Here is an 18,795-nt window from a genome sequence, read left to right on the forward strand (position 1 = left end):
ATTATTCTTATGGCTTTTTTGCAGTGCGCATAATGATTGTATTGTGGTTTTGTAGCAATTACCCCAAACTTCTACACAGTAATTCAAATATGGTAATATTAATGTCCGTCCGTCCGTCTTCTTCCGCTTATCCGGGGTCGGGTCGCGGGGGCAGCAGCTTTAGCAGGGAAGCCCAGATTTCCCTCTCCCCAGCCACTTCAGGCAGCTCCTCCGACGGGACCCCACGGCGTTCCCAGGACAGCCGAGAGACATAGTCTCTCCAGCGTGTCCTGGGTCATCCCCGGGGCCTCCTGCCGGTAGGACATGCCCGAAACACCTCCCCAAGGGAGGCGTCCAGGAGGCATCCGAACCAGATGCCCGAGCCACCTCAACTGGTTCCTCTCAACGTAGAGGAGTAGCGGCTCGACGCAGAGTCCCTCCCGGATGACCGAGCTTCTCACCCTATCTCTAAGGGAGAGCCCGGCCACCCTGCGGAGGAAACTCATTTTAGCCGCTTGTATCCGGGATCTTGTTCTTTCGGTCACGACCCACAGCTTGTGACCATGGGTGAGGGCAGGAGCGTAGATCGACCGGTAAATCGAGAGCTTTGCCTTTCGGCTCAGCTCCTTCTTCACCACAACGGACTGATACAGCGTACGCATCACTGCAGACGCTGCACCGATCCGCCTGTCGATCTCCCGCTCTAACCTACCCTCACTCGTGAACAAGACCCCAAGATACTTGAACTCCTCCACTTGGGGCAGGATCTCATCCCCGACCCGGAGAGTGCACTCCACCCTTTTCCGACTGAGGACCATGGTCTCGGATTTGGAGGTGCTGATCCTCATCCCAACCGCTTCACACTCGGCTTCGAACCGCTCCAGTGAGAGTTGGAGATCACGGCTTGAAGAAGCCAACAGCACCACATCATCTGCAAAAAGCAGAGATACAATGCTGAGGCCACCAAACCGGACCCCCTCAACGCCTCGGCTATGCCTAGAAATTCTGTCCATAAAAGTTATGAACAGAATTGGTGACAAAGGGCAACCTTGGCGGAGTCCAACCCTCACAGGAAACAAATTCGACTTACTGCCGGCAATGCAGACCAAACTCTGACATCGGTCGTACAGGGACCGAATAGCCCGTATCAGGGGGCTCGGTACCCCATACTCCCGAAGCACCCCCCACAGGACTCACCGAGGGACACGGTCAAACGCCTTCTCCAAGTCCACAAAGCACATGTAGACTGGTTGGGCGAACTCCCACGAACCCTCGAGGACCCTGCTGAGGGTGTAGAGCTGGTCCACTGTTCCACGGCCGGGACGAAAACCAAACTGCTCCTCCTGAATCCGAGTTTCGACCTCCCGACGGACCCTCCTCTCCAGCACCCCTGAATAGACCTTAACCGGGAGGCTGAGGAGTGTGATCCCTCTAAAGTTGGAACACACCCTTCGGTCCCCCTTCTTAAAAAGGGGAACCACCACCCCGGTCTGCCAATCCAGAGGCACTGTCCCCGATGTCCACACGATGCTGCAGAGACGTGTCAACCACGACAGCCCCACAACATCCACAGCCTTTAGGAACTCCGGGCGGATCTCATCCACCCCCCAGGCCCCGCCACCGAGAAGCTTTCCAACCACCTCGGCGACTTCGACCCCAGAGATAGGGGAGCCCACCTCAGAGTCCCCAGACCCTGCTTCCTCAAAGGAAGGCGTGTCGGTGGAATTGAGGAGGTCTTTGAAGTACTCTCCTCACCGATTCACGACGTCCCGAGTCGAGGTCAACAGCACCCCATCTCCACTATACACAGTGTTAACGGCGCACTGCTTTTCCTCCGGATTGGTACCAGAACCCAAGCCGCGTGTGGAGGCGAGTCCGACTATATCTAGTCTAATATTAATGAACAATACAAAATATACATTGTTTTCTCATTGAATGTGTCTGGTCTTTCCCAAAATTCCAACAGTGCGTGCTACCTTTGTCCTAACATGTTTTATATGGGATTTCCAGCAGATTTTGTTATCAAGAATCACACCCAGAAATGTATTTTCATAAACCCATTCAATTTGAACGTTATTAATCCTCAGTATTATTTGTGCATTTATTTTACGGTTCCTAAACAACATCAGTTTGGTTTTACTCAAATTTAATGAAAGTTTGTTTAGGTCAAACCATGTTTTACGTTGATTTAATTCTTTGGTAGCTACCTGTCTGCTGCAGGTTGTCCCCAGAACAGAAAATGTTTGTCATCTGCAAATAGCACAAACTTTAAGATTTTCGAAACCATACAAATGTAGTTTATGTACATAGGAAAAAAATGTGGATTTGAGGTGAAGAATCTCAGGTTATTTTTAAAACAAGTGGCTAGTTTCCCTGAACGCGCTAGCTACTAGTGCTAGCATGTTACAACGAAAACAACAACAACAACATTGTTGATTCACCACTTATTTGTGTACACTTTAGCAACAATTTCAACTTTTGGGCTGCTGGTAAAGGAAAATAAGAGACCTTAAGGAGGGTATTTGGAGTAGAGATGGGAAAATGAAGCCTTGTGACGCTTTTGAGGCTTTCGGCTGATTGCTTTGGAAAAAGAGTCGAAGCTTCAAAGCCCCATAAGATAGATCGTACCGGTGACATCTGGTGGTCAGCTGGAGTCATAGCAGCTATAGTCTTCAAAGCCTGATTTTATATTCCAACATAACACCAGTACATTCAGTCTTACATTTGCGTCTGTCTAATGATCATCAGGTACACATGGAAGGTGAACATAAAGTGAACCAAATACCTACATGAGGGAATTGTGCTTGTGCAACAGTGAAAATAAAGCAAATACCAGTATGTACATGAGGGAATTGTGCTTGTGCCCAACTTTTTATATTTATTTGTTTTATAAGTTCTTATTCAAAAACAATATTTGCTCTATTGTGTTGGCCTTCAAGCGGCTTCTTCTCTGGCAATTTCACCAGCCTTTGAGAAAATCCTCTCACAGGGGACTGAAGATGCTGGTGTTGAGAGGTACTGCAGAGCCACTGGATACAGATGTGGGTATGTGGTTTTGTGGAGAAACCAATATTGTAGTGGCTTCTCCGTCCGGGGAAGCAGTTTGTCCTTCAAATATCTAGAAAAGAAAAATATGACAGATAATCATTTTTGCACTGGATTAATAAATCAAAGTAAAGATAGATAGGGAAATTTAGTTTCAGCAGCATAACATTACATTCATTACAACATAACAATAGTGCCACTTTTCATATCATATACGTACTGTAAGTACCTCACCTCTGAAATTGCATTGGCAGTGCTACTTGAAGCACGCTGCGTCCCCACATGGTTGTCCAGAGGACCCCAGAGGCTGTTGCCCTGGGAATGGCCTGTAACCTCTGCAGGTGGCAGTTGTTGGGCTGTTGCAGGCATTTGATTGGCACATTCTCTTGTGAGCCTTTCCACTGCAGCCTGGCAACTTGATGTGCTACAGAAGCCCACTTCTTTGAATCTTGGATCCAGCAATGTGGCTAGTGTCAGGGTTGTTATTTTCTCCAGCATTGCAAATTTGTCTTGGAGATTGCTGTTGATTTTGCTGACTAAATTCCTGGCAACTTCGACGGTGACTGTTGTCCACTGTCTGGCTGTGAAGTGCTTCAGCATCTTCACCATTGGAATTACTTTTGATCCAGACACTCTATTCTCTGTAGACATTTCTACAGTGGCCTCATTGAATGGTGAGAGGACTGAAAGGCACTGTGAGATCGTCTCATATTCTTCAGCAGAGAATGGGACGATGGTGGTGTTTAGACTGCTGAGGGCTGCACCCAGTGGCTCCCTCTGCTCATGCAGTCTCTGGAGCATTGCAAATGTGCTGTTCCAGCGTGTTTCAACCTCTTGCAAAAGTTTATGCTCCGGTCTTCCCATTTGCCGCTGAATTTCAGACAGCTTTTCCCTTGCCGTAGTGCTTGATTTGAAATGCCCCACAATACTACGTGCCCTGGTGCGAAGATCATCAAGCCCTGGTGTTTGTGCTAATGATTTCTTCACGACAAGATTTAACGTGTGGGCAAAACAGCTTATATGGCGCACATTGAGGAGATTGGCACATGCAATCATGTTTGCAGCTGAGTCTGTGACCAGACTCATCACTTTGGCTCTGATTCCCCACTCTGCCATCAGGGTTTCTTTGGCCTCTGCTAGGTTTGCTGCAGTATGGGAGCGAGGGAACCTTTTTATGCCCAACAAAAGAGTTGACAGCTCCATCTCTTCATTAACGAAGTGGCAGGTTACAGCCAAGTAGGCATCCATATTTATTGAAGTCCACATGTCTGATGTTAGGCTGACTGTGGATGTCTTTTCTATCTCCGCTACTGCGTTGTCTTTGGCAACCCTGTATTTATTCTGCAACATTTGTTTCAGGGCTTTTCTTCCTGGGATAACATAAGTGGGATCCAGGAGCTGGACAAAGGCCCTTAACCCTTCATTTTCCACCAGTGATAGTGGCTGTGCATCTATGATGATCAGATTCAGTAACGCCTCATCCAGCTTTTGCTTCCTCGACCCTGATGACAGAAAAAAAAGTGATAACATATGAAACTTTAGTGTGCATTAATACCATACATTTTCCTTTTTTTAAACATATCAGGGTAAATTAAATCAAAACAGTGATATCATTCAAAGCTGGAAGTAGCAATTTAAAAAATAATTAATCAAGAATAAAAAGTGACAAAAGATATATAGTATTACAAGTGATCATATACAGATGTACATGCATGAAACTATAAAAACCTTTTAGGATTAAACACAATCATGTGGAATTATGACCATACCAGAAGGTCCAGCAGGATCAGCTTCAGCTGAAGTGCTCTGCTGCGGAGTTGTTGCCTGTTCGTGTTTGGCACGCAGATGCCGCAACATGGAGGAGGTGTTGTTGCCAAAAACCAACTCCTGTGAGCATATGAGGCACTGAACCTAAATAATGAATAAATATGACATTAAAAATTGTTATGCAATACTGAAACAATCAAGATATTATTATGGTTACTATGGACATACTGCAGGCTGTGATATTTTTAAATGTAGGTAACACAGCCAAGATTCCCAGCGACCTTTAAATCCTTTAAAGTTTTAACATTATTAAAAGTGATACAGTAATATTAATTCATTTTCTGTAACCATTTATTATTGCAAATGTTGCGGTGAGCCATTTAGCAAAACTGTACAATAGTAAATACAACACTACAATGATGATGATAATGCTGATAATATACCATTTATATTATGCCAAATATTTAAAATCTTACCTTTGTGGGTGACAACGTCAAAGTGTTGCCAAACACGAAATTGTTTTCTTGCATTGGTATTCTCCATCCTAAAGCTCTCTCAAGTCAGTTTTCTCTCAAAAGGCTGTGGGCGCGGGGGAGGCAGTGGTTGTTTCGGTGTCTCCTTTTAACAGCTGACACCGCGCCAAAACAATTGAATCAGTTACGTAATTTCCGGTATCTCATTAGCGCGCATGAAGCCGCATACGTCATCAGCACGTGATCACGGAGGTTTCATCGGGGCTTTTGATACATTGTTTCGAGCAGTCTGTCTCACTCGGCTGACACACGCTCCGGAGTCTCAGTGTCAAACGTCCCATCTCTAATTTGGAGAGATCTCAAAATCGAACATCTTGACCACAAATCTATTTTTAGCCAGAGCTAGCCACGGCTACCGGCTCACATAGATCACAATCGCATTATGGTGAAAGCATTTTTGCCATCTTACAATGACACTTACCTTATTCAAAATGGTTCGAACACACTTTGGTAGACTTGGTCGGTTGGAAATCCTTCCGAAGTATCTTTGTAATTCCGGAAACTTCTTTGCCGTTCCCATTCGACATTCCATGGACCGGCACATAATGTTGGGCAAATGACGCCATGTGAATACTATTTAGAAGTTTCATTTCACATCTTTGTTCGCCCAATTATGCACCATTATGAAGCGGTGTGTGAAAATCCGGAATGAATGAACAAATGAATGAATCAAAGTAACTTGTAGTAAGTAACACGAGCGCTCAGCATTTGGTTGCGTTGTCTTGCTGGTCGTTTGCCCCACGAAAGGCCCGCTGGGTCGACAGGTGGGGCTCGGTGACGTCATGTGAATATTATGTATTAGATAGCTAATTTGTCAACCAGTTGAGTGGAACTCCTTTAATTCCATATTTTTCAAGTTTCCTAACTAGTACATGATGATCTATTGTGTCAAATGCCTTTTTTAAATCTAGAAATACTCCTACTGCATTTTTTGGGGGGTCCAGAGAACTGGTTATTTCTTCCATGTGTACCTCTTTGGTCTCAATCCATATTGACCTGTAATTTATCAATTCATACTCTTCAATGAAATTATCTAGGCTATTCGCCCCAAAAAAATCTAACATTTTTGAGAATTGAGAAAGTAGAGGGACCGGCCTTTAATTAGTGAATTGACTTATGTCTCCCGTTTGTAAATCGGGATGAGCTTGGCAGTTTTCATTTTATCTGGGAATACACCTGATGACAAGGACAAATTACACATATACAGTAGGTTAATGGCTTTACAATTACATCAATTACTTGCTTAATCAAAAAGATATCAACGTCGTTCCAGTCTGTGGAAATGTTGCCCTTGCATTTGCCAACAATATCAAGAATCTCTTTTTCAGTTGCAGGATTTAAAAACAATTAGCTATGGTTGCTATCAATAAAGTTCCCGACCCTCCCCAACCCTTCTTCCGGCTGTAGGTTTGCAATTTGTTCTGCCAGTTTGGGCCCCACACTTACAAAAAAAATCTATTAAACCCATTAACCACATCATTCATATTATTTATGTTTTATTATCCTCAATAAAATATTCAGGATAACTTTTTGTTGAACCATTCCAGATAATAACACGTTCCATATCCCCTTTGTTTGTTTTATTCTTGTCCAATTATAGTAATTTTTCTTAGATTTTCTCATAATATTAATTGACTTATTTTTGTATATCTTATATTTCTTTTCTGCTTCTACAGTTCTTAATTTTAAGAATTTCCTATATAATGTGTTGTTTTTTTTTGCATGCATGCATTTTGTAGCCCTTTCGTGATCCATGGTTTTTCTGTGTATTTTATTGGACAATGCTTATCAAATAAGATAAGATAAGATAAGATAAGATTCACTGATTGTCACACCCACCTAAGTGGGGCGAAATTCGTTCTCCGCATTTGACCCATCCCCTGAGGGAGCGGTGAGCAGCAGCAGCAGCAGCAGCAGCAGCAGCAGCAGCCGCGCTCGGGAATCATATGGTGATCTAACCTCCCAATTCCAACCCTTATTGCTGAGTGTCAAGCAGAGCGGCAATGGGTCCCATTTTTATAGTCTTTGGTATGACCTGGCCGGGAATTGAACCCACGACCTCCCAGTCTCAGGGCGGACACTGTACCACTAGGCCAATGAGCTGGTAAATAATGCTTTAAATATTCGCAGGAATGTTTCATATGCTTTGTTAATGTCAGTCTCCTCGTATACTATTCTCTCTGTTAGTAATTTATTTCTTAAGCTGCCAATAGATTCTTCTGTTCTTATTCTTTTATAGTTAAACACATTAAGATTCATAGACAATTACAAAATTCCAATCATACCTCACAAACAGTGGCAGATGATCACTGATGTCATTCAGAAGTAAGACACAAATCGAGGTATTATCCATACAGTGAGTAAATATATTATCAATTAGTGTGGCGGAATAAGATGTTACCCTGCTTGGTTTTGTGATTAAAGGAAATAAACTCATACTAAACATTACATCGATAAATTCAAAATCAGTTAGTTCATGCTTATTAGGATTTAAAAGATCCAAATTGAAATCCCTGCAAATTAACACGTCCTTGTTTTTTTTCACAGGAAAACATTATTTCCCTACAATTATTAAATAATTAAATATAAGACCCCGGAGCTTTGTATACACAACTAACCAATATATTCTGCCATGCACATTTACAGAATAATGGCATTCATCTTCTCCAATTTTTTGTATTGTTATCCTTTATCAACATACAGAGCCGCCACTCCTTTTTTGTTCTGCCTGTTTAAGTAGTTCAGTTCGTACCCATTTATTCATCACTAGCCTTTGGGGCTCTGTAGGATTCTATTCAACTACAAACACATGAATATTATTTTAACGATAGAAACAAATTCTTCACAAAGTAGGCGAGCTAAGAAGTGTACAAACCTGCTCTGCGTAGCACAACACGGGGCTGCGTGCAAACATTGCCCAGCAGTTGAAGTCGAAGATGTTGCTCCTTCTCTTCTTTTACTCCAAAAAGTTCCTCCTCGTACTTCGGTGTCGTTCTTGCACACATGTTGGCACAATAACGCCCAAAAAGTCACACTTGATGTCTAGTTGTCGCGATTACCAAACGCGTCTCATTGTTAGCGGCTAGCAAGCTAAAATAAACTAAGCTAAAATAAGCTAAGCTAACTAAGCCGCGAATCTTCAAAGCGCACCGAGAAGCGTTGATCCGGCCACAAAGACTTAATAAATGTTGTAGTCCTTCAAAGTAGTGATGGGCGTCCTGTGGGGAGGCTGCAGTCAGTTCAGCACCAAATCGGAAAGTATAATTTAGCGGAGGGCGTCTGGTTACGTGAAGAAGCAAAGGAAAGTAGACGTGCGAGAAATCGAGGACACGCCCACGCTGCGATATGATTGGCTGCTGGAAGCTTCGATCGTGTATGGAGCGCCGCGCATTTTTATTTCGAAACACGATTTGACCGCACTCTCTCTTACAGCCGAGCTGCCCCTAATGTACAGCCATGCACATAAAATGATATTACTTTCAAATAAATTGAAAAAAGTATTTGCTTTTGTAATCATTAGTTTGCTCAATGCAGAGGGGCCAACTCTTAATCTGGCCTTCAACACTACTTTGGATTAGGTTGTTTGATGCAGTGTTTCCCAACCAGGAGTTTTGCAGCACTGCACATGGAGATGACGTTGACGTCACGCGTCCCAAAATGGTCTTAGTGCAGCCATTTTGGCATGATAGAAAACGTATCTGCCACTTTGAGTAAACGGCAAACTTGAACAATGATTGACAGCTGTTGTGGACCAGCTGCCACAACCAGAAGAGGCCAAAATAAATAAATAAATAAAATTAAAAAGATCAGCATGCTCCAAGCTACCAAAAGGATAATGAATGCGTAGCCAATATTGCACTTTGTACATGGTGGCCCACCTCAATGAATTACTCATGTGTGACTTCCAACATAATTTTTCATCAATAATTACTCCCCAAAATGTATTTTCATACACTCTTTCAATTTCAATTGAATTTACCATAATTTTGACCTGTTGTGTGGTTTGTCTAGTACCAAAAACTATAAACTTGGTTTTGTTTAAGTTTAATGATAATTTATTTAAATCAAACCAGTTTTTTAATGTGCTCAATTTATTCTCCACGGCAGTCAGAAGCTGCTTCAGGTTTTCTCCTGAACAGTAGAGCGTTATGTCATCGGCGAATTAGACACTTTTGAATATTTTTGAGACACAACAGATATCATTTATATACAATATAAATAATTTGGGGCCTAGCACAGACCCTTGGGGGACTTCATGAGTAATCTGCAAGTGTTTTGATTGTATATTGTTAAACTGTAAGTACTGATATCTATTATCCAAATAACTTTTCATCCATTTATATACCAAACCTCTTATGCCATATCTTTCTAATTCATTCATTAGTATCAAATGCTTTTTTTTTTAAAAAAATCTATAAAAAATTCCAACAGTAAATGTTTTATTATCTATGTTAGTAGATATTGCTTCTACGAGTTCCATGACTGCCATTGAGGTGGTCCATTTTTCTCTAAACCCATTTTGATTTTCACTTAAAAGCTTATGTTTCTCAATAAAATCATCCAGTCGATATGAAAATAATTTTTCGAGAATTTTTGAGAACTGTGGCAGCAGTGATATTGCTCTATGATTAGTGAATATGTGTCTTTCTCCATTTTTATGAATAGGAATAACTTTTGCTATTTTCATTTTTGATTGAAATTTACCAGCTTTAAACGACAAATTACATACCTATGTGAAAGGTTGCACAACATACTGTATTCTATAATACTTTTTACTAATTTAATACTTCTGTATCATTAAACAGCATTAAGCCACATAGTGGATGGATTATTTTTAATGTGCTTATCTATTTGACATTTGTTTCGTGGCTCAGGGATTTCTTCTGCCAAATTACTGCCAACATTAACAAAATTCTAATTTAAATTATTAGCTATGTCTGAAATTTTTTCAAACAATATTTTTATCTTTTATAAAATATTCTGGATAATCTATTTCTTTAAGCTATTTATCACACTTGATCTCTTCTTGACGACGTGTTATGTGCTTCTCTTTGCTAGCGGCTAGCGAGCTAAGCTAAGTTAAGTAGGGCGAAGCATCAACGCGCACCGAAACGAGTTTATTCACACGCTGAGATTTAATAAATTATGTGGCAGTCCATCATAGTGATGTGCGTCCTGTGTGGAGTTTGCAGTCGGTTCAGCACGGAATCGAAAATAATGATTTAATGGAGGGCATCTGGTTACGTGAAGAAACGAAAGTAGATCTGTGTCGGAAGTCAGGCAGGACACGCCCCTGCTATGATATGATTGACTGCTGGAAATTGTCGGCTTCAGAGCAAGCACCGTCATCAACAGATGTCGCTATTTTTGCTGCAGTTAGAAAGACATAAAACTGCGAGGTCTCATTATACCCCTTTTCAGTGTTTTGTTCCCGGTATGTAAAGTTTAAATGCCTATTTAAATTGGATTTATTGTGGTGAATGTGCAGTTTAAAAATTTGCCATCAAGATGAACAAGCATTTTGAGGTACCGTAAACTGAACGTTTATTATCAGGGATGCGATTTAACCATCAAATGTTATTTGAATTTATTGCTCTATGTAATAGCTAGTGTTAGAAGAACATCTTTGTCTTCCGCGTGTTCGTTTTCTTTCGGGTAGAGAGAATGTTGATTTTCTTAATACAGACTGGAGATCGGTGAACAGGTCCTTCGAATGATTTATTTTACAGAATATTCCGGTCACTTATGAATGAGAGACAAATGGCTGCTTCTCATCACAAGTGCCCCGATTACAGACACATTCTTATACTATCTTGAAAGGCGGTACCACAAGGCCCCCAAGCCCCCCCCCCCCCCCCAGCCCTCAGATAAGAATTTTAAGGACTGGTCCCATATGCCCGCCGGGGTCCCGGTGGTGGTGGGGGGGGTTTGGGCGCTGGTCGCTCATCTTAACTCACTGCACTAGTTTCGCACAATACACTTTTATAGACATATAGGGCACATAACACAATTTGGGGGGGGGGGGGGGTAGGGTGGAAACACCGTCTTCGCCCTACAACTCCCCTCCAATTTTAACGCACCACACAACTGGGGGGGGGGGGGGGTGCAATCGGTTGTCCGTGTCCCCGCTGCGCCGCCACCCCCTATATATTTTTTTAATGCACCACATACACTCACTGACATGCCTGGGAGGCGGGTGGATCGGAGCAGAGGGGGATCATCATTTCCCTCTGCTCCGGTTCACCTGCTCCCAATTTTAATGCACCACACACACACACACACACTTGTATATACACTGGGTGGGGTCACATTCAAGGTTTACGGGTAGAGTTCGCCAGTCGGCGAGCTGGCAAACTCAGTAACAGGGTTACCTCTCACTAAGAATGCTGGAGTGATGACCGGGGCCTTTCCCCACTGGGCCTGGGGTTCGGGGGTGCCGCCCGTCCCCCGGTGCCCCCATCTCCCCTTCTGCCCCCGGTGTTCCGTCCCTCCACGCGTTGGGGGGTGGGGTGGGCGCGGATGCCCTCTCCGCTCCGCTGCCCGGCCCCTCTTCGGCGCCGGTGCCTGGGTGCGGGGGATCCCCGGGATCTGGGGGTCGGGGGCTGCCGGTTGGTGGGGTCGGTGGTGGTGGTGGTGGCTGGGTGGGGGGTGTCTGGGGGTTTGGGGGCCTGGGGGCGTCTGGGGCTGGGTTGGGGTGGATGGCGGGCGGGGGGTCGTGGGGGGAGGGGGGATGTGGACCGGTGAGGTGCCTGGCGTGCCTGCAGTGCCCCGTCCTGCTGCGTTGGGTTGAGGGCACGGGCCGCGTTGGGGTGGAGGGGCGCTCCTGCTCCTGGGTTTGCTCTCCTTTGGCGCTGCCGCAGACTGGGGGGCCCTGAGGTGTTGCGCTTGCTCTGTCCTGGCAGGGGTCAACGGCTCCCCTCTTTGGTGGAGATTTTCATGCATGCCAGATCCACCACCCCAGCATCTATCGAAACTCAGACACAATCTGCTTCTTCCTCAGGTCATTGAATCGGTGGAGGCTGGTATCTGTGGATCTCACTCTGCTTCGTCCCCTCCTTCTTTCCTTTCCTCAGTCTCTCCTTTGGTCTCTTGAGGTCTTCCTGATTTGTTGGAATTTAGATGTCTCTGGGGTTGGTGAAGGACTCTGGTTGGTGGCCTGGTGGGTGGTGTCTGGTCGGTGCTGGATTTCACTTTCCTTTCTTTTCTTTGGTCCTATCCTCGGGTCTCCTGACGGCCTCACGACTCTGGCTGGAAGTGGTCGGTTTAGGTGAATGATATGGGATTTTTTAATAGGTTTTAGGTGAACTAATGAATACACACACACTCGCACGCACGCACATACTCACCCACATACCAAAAAAAAAAAAAAAGAATTTCAACCACAGACAAATGGTCCATTGTTGTGGAAATAGACGAGGCCCCCAGACATCATTTAAACACTCACCAAGCTCTACTGAGGAAATTAAAACAGTTATAACTAAATCTGCGCAGAAGACTCTCAACACTAGTAATGTACTGGCATTAGCTAGTAGCAAACATTTGATGCAGTATCTGATATATTACTGATATATGCAATATTTGTACTTTTGGCCACTGTGTCATCCAGTGTGTTTTCTTTTATGGACTGCTAAAGTTATCTTTCTATTGAAGCTTTTGCCGCAGTCTGAGCAAGAAAAAGTTTTTTCTCCAGTGTGCTTTTTTGTGTGGTATGTTAAAGATGACTTATGAGAGAAGCTTTTGCCGCAGTCTGAGCAGGAAAAAGGTTTCTCTCCAGTGTGTGTACGTGTATGTCTTATTAAATTTCTTTTGTCCGAGAAGCTTTTGCCGCAGTCTGAGCAGGAAAACGGCTTTTCTCCAGTGTGTTTTCTTTTATGGACTGCTAAAGTTATCTTTTGATTGAAGCTTTTGCCACACTCTGGGCAGGCAAAAGGTTTTTCTCCAGTGTGTGTTCTTGTGTATATTTTTAAATTTCCCTTGTCACAGAAGTGTTTGCCACAGTCTGAGCAGGTAAATGTTTTTTCTCCAGTGTGTATTGTCATATGGCGTGTTAAATTTGACTTATGAGAAAAGCTTTTGCTGCAGTCTGAGCAGGAAAAAGGTTTCTCTCCGGTGTGTGTTTTTGAGTGTTTTTTTTAAATTTCCCTTGTCATAGAAGTGTTTGCCACAGTCTGAGCAGGAAAAAGGTTTTTCTCCGGTGTGTTTTCTCGTGTGGCTTGTTAAATTTGACTTCTGAGAGAAGCTTTTGCCACAGTCTGAGCAGGAAAAAGGTTTCTCTCCAGTGTGTGTTCTTTTGTGTTTTGTTAAAGTACTCTTGTCATAGAAGCTTTTGCCACAGTCTGGGCAGGCAAACGGTTTTTCTCCAGTGTGTCTTCTTGTGTTTTTTTTTAAATCTGACTTTAGTGAGAAGTGTTTGCCACAGTCTGAGCAGGAAAAAGATTTTGCTCCAGTGTGTTTTCTCAGGTGAACTTTTAAACTCCCTTTTGAACTGAATGTTTCCGCACACTGAGAACATTTGCAGCGGTTGTTGTCAGCATGATCACCTTTAGCGTATTCATCATCGTCAGTGTCAGTAGACTGTGACCTTATGTCATCACTTTGTGCTAGTGATGATCCCCATTGGTCTGCATCACCTTCTGTCTCCATGTGTTGAGGAGTTGAGCTGCTTGGAGGCTCCGCCCCTCTGTCCTCCTCACTCTCACCCATGACTTCATCTTTACTCTTAAAAGGGGCAAAGGTCAGTGGTGTCTTGGTGACATCATCCTCAAATGCCTCCTCTTTGACGAAAAGGGGCTTTTCTTCCTCTTTGATGTAAGGATGCTCTTCTTCCTCCTGTTTCACAAGAGGAGACTTCACCACCTGTTCCTCAGGACGAAGATATTTCTCACCAACGTCTGCGGGACACAAGAAGGCAAACATACATTTGGTTTAGTTAAGTCAAATCTCAAGCGCGACTTGATGTTGTGTATTATTGTTTCTACAGTGGCACCTTGACTTGGGCCCACCGCACAGGGTGCGATGCATCAGAACGCGGCTTGAACCGAACCATTGGTGATTTTTTTTTTAAGGCGGTTGGCGACACAATCCCGCACATAATCAGATCTAAAATGGACACCCTCCGACGGGAACCGCACGAGCCTGTATCGGCTTTTAAGACGCACCAATCTCATCTCTCCGAGCCCAGTGTTAGGAGGTTGTGATCTGTACACATCTCTGCACAGCTTAATCACTTGTGTTAGATTAATGCGGAGTAGTGTCAAATCTAACACTAGAAAAGTGTCCACACCCATGAGTGTAAATCTGACACTTTTCAAAATGTTACTTTTTTTTACACTTAACCAGTGTTGCTCCAACACTGTATAGTGTTAGAAATCTACACTGGTAAACACTATGGGTGTGAATTGCCTAGTACCTGGCGATTCGATTCGTATCACGATTCATAGGTCATGATGTGATTCGATATCGATAAATCCCAAAGAGAATCTATGAATTGATTATTGTAATAAATAAAAAAAATCAAATTTAGAAAATACTAATCAGTAAATTTGTACATGTACACTGTAAGATTTGTATGAAAATGTATTTATTTATCAGAAAATTCAGGCTTATGACTGAGCCGCTGTATTTAACAAACAATCTGTTGCAGTCTGTTTCATGTTTGAACAGCATTGAAATAAAATATTAAGGCTTAATGTTCCATTAATAGAACATTCTTCCATGCTTAAAGTGTGAACCCTATAAGCCTAAGTCAGACGTTTTGTTGAATATTTCCATCAAAAATTGATGTTTAAAAATCGATTCGGCCGCATATTGAATCGATTCGAGAATTGCGTGCTGTAATATCGCGACATATTGCCGAGTCTATTTTTTCTAACACTCCTAGTAAACACAGAGTAGTGTTGAAAGTACTTTACACTTGTGTCAGTGTTAAAATTTTTTACTCAAACTAGCACTTCCCCCTGGTAAAAGGTACTTCATTTAAATAATGTTTTTCCTCCTTACAAGGCCCTCAAAGCGCTTTTGACTACTGATGACATGGCATCAGGAGCAACTTGGGGGTTCAGTATAATGTTGCTCAAGGATACTTTGACATAGCTGCACTGGCCTGGGATCGAACCCACGTTCTCGGGGTTGGGAGACGCCAATTCTACCACTGAGCCACACGGAAAACAACAAGAACAGGATGTATCGCTATTGAAATGACTTTTTGGAAAGTTTGTCCATCACAGGAAATGAGGGTGTGGTCAATTTGCGTGTGTAGGGTTAGGGTTTAACGGCTGTAATGTATATGCCAAGTCTGGAGTGGTGCTGTAGCGCATTCACAGGGAGTTAACGGAAAGCGTAGAAGAAGAATCAGCCAAAAAGACAACCACTTTTTTTCTAACTTTATTGCAATCTACAGAACAAACACGCCTTTTGCATGTATCGAAACCAACACTGACAGGTTTGCTGTGTGTGTTTTTCCTCGTGAGTGAAAAGAATATATATTTCTTGTCTTCTTTTAATTTCTGTTTATTGAATGAATGAATGAATATAAATTATTTTAGATCAGTCATAAAAGGAAAAAAAAATACAACACACAGGTCAGTCATAAAAAGAAACACACAGACCGAAAAAGGGCTAAACGATAATATTGCGGTTTTCATATAATTTCTCAACTAATATAATGATAATAGCATAATAAATAAATCCAAAGAATTCCCACACATGAGCAGTTGCGTTCGGCTTTAAAACCAGCTCCATTTGTCCGCGTTCTTTCCAAATGATGGCTGTCCCTACTACTCAGGGGCCCTCACGCTGAATGGAATGCGCCAAATGTGCCGCCGTTGTTGCCCCCAGGGCGGTTTGTATCCCCTGCCTGCCGCGGATCTTATGACTTTTACCACATAAAAGTGGCGATTTTTCTGAAAATGTTCCTTGTTCCTAATCGTAAACCTCCAAGAGTGTGTGGCAAGATGAAAGATGTAAATGGTAAAAATATGATTATAAGTTGTGTGTATAAAGCTCAGCCTACCGGACGCTCCGTCTCTCGTTCCCAAGGGTCTGATTGCATTGTCCCTGTTAAACAAACTAATCAAATGAAATGAAAACGAACTGCCTAATTTCTTGGTATGAACAAAAAGGTCACACCATTTACATCTGCATGGAGACAGAAAACCTGTGCCAGTGCAAATTGTGCATCTCTGTGAATATTAACAATTGTAAACGATAATATTCAGAAGTGTGTCACTTTTACACAGCCCTACCTTTAGCATACATTGCATGATTTCAATTGTATTGTTTTTAATAAGCTGCCATCGTGTAACCCCGGGATCATGATGTTGTCATAATTAGGAAATGAAAACGGGGGAGACAGGAAAAAAAAAAGTTTCGAGAGAGAAGCACCAAACAACAAACTGCTTGCTCAATTGAGAATTTATATGTGCACCCCTGAACATAACATGATTTTTTTGCTTGCTTATGTTTTGTGTTGAATTGTTGACCAACCTGGTAATATCTTCAATATAAATATCTCAAATTAAATCTTCAGAGTCACCACAAATCGTGCAAATGCTTCTTCAAATGCTGCGTTGGCTTGTTTGGTGTATTTTACAAGTTGAGCGTTTTCTTTCATTTAGTTGGTTGGTTGTTTTGTTCTGTTTTCACTTTTGACCAGCACAGAGCTGGCCACGCCCCCGTCCCGTGACGTCACCGGGGCTCTTGTCTAGAGAGTTCACCGGCCAAGTTACTTTCCGCAGACTGTGAAGGACAAAAAAAGAAAAGCAAGCAGAAGAGTATGGAGGTAAATATGGTCCAAAACTAACTGTAAAAAAAAAAATGTGTACCTGTAGAAAAAAGTCTAAATTTGTATCTGTAAAAGTCGTGATTTGTACCTGTAAAAAAAAAAAAAAATTGTACTGTATCTGTAAAATTTTTTTTATACCTGTACAAAAAAGTGGAAATTTGTACAAGTCTGCAATTCCAAACAGAGTAGCAACGCCAGTTTGTACAAATTTTTTTTGTACAGGTAAAAATCATGACTTTTACAGGTACAAATTTGTTCAGTGTTTGCTCCTCTGAGGGACAAAACATTAGGAACAATTGTCAAAACAATAGGTACACTCAGATGTCATCCAGCCAGAGTCTGTGCAATAACGTTCAAAATGTTGCCACAAATATTCTAAAAAAAAAGGAGCTAAATTGTAGCCTATTATACAGTATATTATCTATCTATCTATCTAGCTATCTATCGTTAACATTATTAACATTTTAAATTCTTTATTTCATATTCTAACCATGTTGAAATGTTTTATAGATGTGTAGAGCAGGTGAAATAATGTTGAACTCAATATAATTCGACCTTAACCTATCTGGTACCTTGTTTTTGTCTAAAAATTCTTTCTCAGTGTCCAGCGTGAGAACATATTCTGCCTGAGAGAGAACACACACGCAGTTCCCCTGTCAAGTTCAATCTGTTTGTGAGATTCTGTTTTGGGAAAAAAGTACGAACTGGTACACGTGGGAATAGGTTATGTCTACAAAGGGAAGACAGGTGCAGGCTGTGTACTGAGATTCTGTTTTGTTCTCTGTTTTTCTTCTGTTATGTAACATATTGTGAAAACCAGAACCAATCTGTTGTCTTATTCATGAGGGGAGGAGAAAAAGGCGTTTTTCTACAGACTTGGATTGTATAAAGAGCTCTCTCTCTCAAGGGAGGGGGCACACGCACTCTTTGGATTGACACAATTTTTACGTGATATTCAATATGTGTGACCAGAGATCTCTGTAATAAATCATCGTTGCAAGGAGCCTTTCTCGCAAAGAAGTCTAATCTCCAATTTTTTGGACACGCAAATGATGACAAATATTATCATCATTTAACACTATCTATCTATCTATCTATCTATCTATCTATCTATCTATCTATCTATCTATCTATCTATCTATCTATCTATCTATCTATCTATCTATCTATCCATCCATCCATGATTAACAAACAGAAGTAAAATATAAGACTGCCACTAATAATAATAATAATATTAAGAAGAAGAAGAATCGCATGGTCATCCTGATAGTTACTTTTGGAGTATGCAGTGTCACCTGCAGCTCCAGCTGAGCGTGCTGCAGGTGCTGAAGCTGCTACTGCTAGAAACAATAGCAATTAAAGTTTAGTAGATTGGACCGCGCTTCTCATGTATATTTTATTGCTAAGAAAAATACTTTTCAGTTTATGTACGGGTGCTACTCAAAGATTTGGTCTGCATCAGGTTGTCGCAGCCAATCAAGTGAAAGTAAAGCCCATTAGGAATATAAAAAAAAAATGCTGTGAAATGTGAACCGAACCTGTGTGAGTAAGATAATATACACTAAAGAGTGTTTTCAGCGTGGCAACGCAAGATGGCTGCCCTCTGACTTCAGCCGTGAAGGTCCTAATGACAGGCCAGTCCTATATAAGTCTGTGGTTGGTCTACTAGAACGGGTCAGCAAGCTTTCC

General features: G+C 42.3%; 2 pseudogenes across 1 annotated transcript in view; both read right to left on the reverse strand.

The window, feature by feature from the left end:
* LOC144044315 (uncharacterized) overlaps window positions 1–8,663 on the reverse strand; it is a 13,922-nt pseudogene extending 5,259 nt beyond the window's left edge. The window contains exon 1 of the transcript XR_013291251.1: window positions 8,200–8,663. The product of XR_013291251.1 is annotated as an uncharacterized LOC144044315 (transcript). The remainder of the gene's footprint in view (window positions 1–8,199) is intronic.
* Window positions 8,664–12,922: 4,259 nt separating this feature from the next.
* On the reverse strand, window positions 12,923–14,345 carry LOC144044949 (uncharacterized; annotated as a pseudogene).
* Window positions 14,346–18,795: the final 4,450 nt, after the last annotated feature.

This window comes from Vanacampus margaritifer, chromosome 2, assembly GCF_051991255.1.
Source record: "Vanacampus margaritifer isolate UIUO_Vmar chromosome 2, RoL_Vmar_1.0, whole genome shotgun sequence".
NCBI classification, from domain to species: domain Eukaryota; kingdom Metazoa; phylum Chordata; class Actinopteri; order Syngnathiformes; family Syngnathidae; genus Vanacampus; species Vanacampus margaritifer.